Source organism: Atta colombica, unplaced genomic scaffold, assembly GCF_001594045.1.
Source record: "Atta colombica isolate Treedump-2 unplaced genomic scaffold, Acol1.0 scaffold68, whole genome shotgun sequence".
Taxonomy (NCBI): Eukaryota; Metazoa; Arthropoda; class Insecta; order Hymenoptera; family Formicidae; genus Atta; species Atta colombica.
Window position 1 is genome coordinate 517,781 of NW_017259559.1, and position 4,247 is coordinate 522,027.

Consider the following 4,247-nt stretch of genomic DNA (forward strand, 5'->3'; position numbering starts at 1 on the left):
TAATTAAAAAAAAAGATTAATAAGTATTAAATAACAATATGGTGAAAAGACAAGAACATTGAAGTAAAATCGGGTTAAATTAATTTTTTTCAATTGATAATCAATCATTAGTTTTATTAATGTCATTTATTAATATTTTTAATTGTCATTATTAATTTTATCTGGCGGTACTATTTAGGAAATTTATTATAAAAGACTCGAATTAATCTGTAATATTGCAAATATGTATATGAAAAATAAATATAAAAAATTTTTGTCTGTTTTATAAACATTACTTACTTACTTTATTTTCTTGTTTTATATTTTTGTTACTTAATATTGCTTATATCAAATAATAATGTTGCTTACATTATAAGTAATAATGTAAAATATACATGAAGTGATTTAGGCGACCAGTATGCAATACGTATTTAGCAATTCTCTCGTACATGTTACTTATATCTTCATAATTTTACAATTTCGAAATTTTAACATTGTTACAATACATTCAAATTGTAATAATAACATAAATTATAATAAGTTTATAATTAAATGAAATGTTTAATAACAGTACTTACATTCATGTTAAGTGTAGAAATTATGTTTTCAATAAAAAGGATTAATTTAATTTATCTGTATATACAAAATTTTATAGAAATCATTAAATTAGCTGAAGATCATTTAAAATGCAAATGTTTACTATTTAAAAATCAAAATTTAATAATAAAATATCGCCTTTCTTTTTATATATATATATCGTCACAAATAAAGTTTATTAGAGGCATTTCACAGAGCCAGTTTCTTACAAAATCTATTAAATAACCGAAGACCATAAGTTTTATTTCCATAAGTTTTAACTGTAACATTCAAAAGAAAATTTATAGAAGTAATAATACTAAATAGTTTAGATTCTGTTTTATTAGTATACGAGAGAATTTTTTCTTAGAGTTTATCCTGAAAATATGATAGTCGTGGGATAACATTTCGAAGAATTTTAATGTAAAATTCTTTCTCATTTATTAATAAAACTACAATAAAATATAAAATAAGTTTGATTAACTCTTACCGTACTAGGTACAATTTGGTATCTTATCCATATTAACGGAGACAATAGAATTCATCCGTTTTTTTCACCTATTCAAAATGATTAAAAAAAATCTCTAAAAATTAAATAACATAAATAGTATTGTATATGGGCAGCCTGTTTGGAAAAATGGTGCTTTCTGATTGGTCAGTGACGCAAGGATTGAGATAACGAGATAATTAAATGGCGCGTTTTTGGCTTGCCATGGCTGCCCACACGCTGATTGGCTCTGTCCATAGTTATCCGTACGGTGACTGGAGAAGGATGAGGTATCGGCAAGGATGAATATCGTGACAAAATGATGGAAAAATCGAGGAAAATTGAGACCAAAACATTTTTTCATTACGAAGAGAGGGGAAAGAGTAGCGGATATAAATATCATACAGTTTTTTGTTCTGTAGATCATTTTTTGCTGCAGGCGGCTCAATAGTCGATATTCATAGTCATATCTTAGATTCAAGATCGTCTTAAGTACGATCTTAAGAAGTCACGAATCAGAGGGCTGTATTAGCGTCTTAAGACAATACTTAAGATGGTTTTGAAATAAAAATCGACTATGAATATCGGTCAATGTCTCTGGGCGTATTAACGTTTTAGGTTATGTTTTGAAAAGATTTTTTTTAATTTATGATGAGGACTTTTATGAAAATTTTCGAGAGACTCTTGATTTCATAAAGGAAGAAGATAAAACAGGAATGAACAAGTTCATGCTGGTACGTCGTCGTAATCAGCATGATTTACTCGTTTTTAGAGAATAAATTTCTTCTGTACTATGTCGGAGATATTTTTATTTAAATATCTTAAATATGATAAAAATCTATATTATTTAAACCTGAAATATTGCGATATTTGGATACAAATATGAAATAGTTGAGAAGTTAAAATACAAAGATTTTATTTATTAATTAAAGAATTATTACATTGATAAATGAATTATATCATATGAAAAAAATATATTATAAAAGTCATAATCCTCAATTCATTAAAACTATGTTAACAATTTAGTTGAATTTTAATTCAGTTATTTCTAAAAACAATATATTAAAGTATGTATATAATATATAAAGTATATATTAAGTTTCCAAAAATGACAAATTTTTTATTTGTGTTCTTACGCAGCGTTCAATGTCTTCTTTGTTGTTTCGAAAAGTGAGTTTGATGATTTCGCTGTCGAAGTAGGAATTAGTCAAAAGCAACTCTATCTTCTTAATTAAATCTCGGGCGCACTTGTTAACATTGTCAATAATAGACGTCAGTTGATTTACATGCGTATTGACTCATTTGATTACTCTCTTCATTCCTTGAAATGTAACTTGTTAAATTACAATCGCGACGTAGTAAAATTTTATTTTCTTTGGCGATTGTGCTGGTTCTGTTTGTGCGGATAAAGCCTCCTTTGGAAAATTTTCATCTTGCTTGCGCATTATCAGCTTTCATTATAGCTTTTGCAGCATAGGCGGAGGTAAAGCTGACAAATATGTTTGCGAATGAGATAGGATTTAGGGGAAAGTGGGTGAATTGTGCGTACTTAAGGGAAATTTATTGTCCTAGAATAATTTTCCAAACGATATAAGTATGGAAATAGAAACTATAAACATTCTTCTATCATTATATGTGTTGAACAGATTTTCATTCAATAAAGTTGTATTTGATAAAAAGGAAAAAATGAAAAAAATTTCTCGGGTCGGGTAATTGTGCGCATGGGTTGGATAATTGTGCGCAAAGTTAAAGTCATAGGGAATGAATGAATTATGGAATATTGACAAAGAAATCAGAAAATATATTTATTATATTGCAATATAAATATATATTAAATATATTTTAAATATATATTACATATATTAAGCAAAAATACAAAATTAATATAATAATAATACATAGACTTTGGCAAATAAAATTAAATAATAATGCAAAGAAAAAAACAAAAAAATTAGTGCTAATCATGTAGTATATGAAAGATGGGTAATTGTGCGCTTCAAAATGCTTGCGCACAGTTGCTCGCCTGATTCGATTACTTCAACATTTCTTAACCAATAATAAATTTACCATTCTTATTTTCTGATGCTAAAATAACAAGGAAAGATGTGATTTCACTTTTTTGTTTTTCTCTAATTAGCAATATATTTATATTGTATCTTTTATAATTATATCTTAAGAGGACGACTTCCTGCATAAAAATTTCATCACAGTGATCATCCTTTGGAAAAGTACCAAACCAGGATGCGCACAATTACCCGCTGCACACAGTTCCTCCACTTTCCCCTACTTTGATTTTTCTACTTCCGTTTAGGTATGTGCTTTCATATTCTTTTGAAATTGTTTTTATGCGTACAAATCGAAGCTGATTCTCTCTGCGTAATTATCATTCAATTTGACGATAGGCTCGAAGATTCCTTTGTTGATTGTAATTCCACATGTAATTTCTTTATATGAGAGGAGTTAAGTGGGTACGTCGTAGAGAGCAGCAAATATTATTGCTCATTTCGTTCGGTAATATTGTTAATCACGCAAGGCGTAATTTATCAGGCACAGAATGTGAGATTTCCAATTTCTTGTTTTCCAGTCATGTCGCTTTACGCGAAAAACTTTGGATGTTTCTCACTCAAAATAAAGGGAAACTGGGAGGACTAATTTCAAAGTAGAGACTCTTCAAACAAGACACGACTGAAGTATCGTAACACTATGTGAAGCAATTTGCGCTTATATGCTTTTCAAAAATTAACGAAAATCTAATTTATAATATTTGTTAAATTTTTTCTTTTCTAAAAGAATCTTACTACGTTATTATGTAACAATTATTTTTTCAGAAAGAATTTTCTCGAAAATGAATAACGGAAATCTTTCATGTCACAATATGCTTAAATTCGTAAAAAATCGAATAAATCGTCGAGATTATTCGAATATATAAAGTACTATTATATTTGAAAATAATTGGTCAGAGTAAAGGAAATATTCTAAAATTAATTTTTAATAAATTTTAGAAATATTTCTCATTAGCACGATTAGAATTAAGGATACGCATGAACGTAAAAGTTTATCCGAGCAAAAAAACAATATTTAAAAATGTTTAAAAATGTTAATGTTAAAAAAATGTTTAAAAAAATTCTTTTTTAACGAAAGAAAAAAAGGGAAAATTATTTGTCAACCGTTATAAAATTTTTTATATAACATAAACAAAAAATTA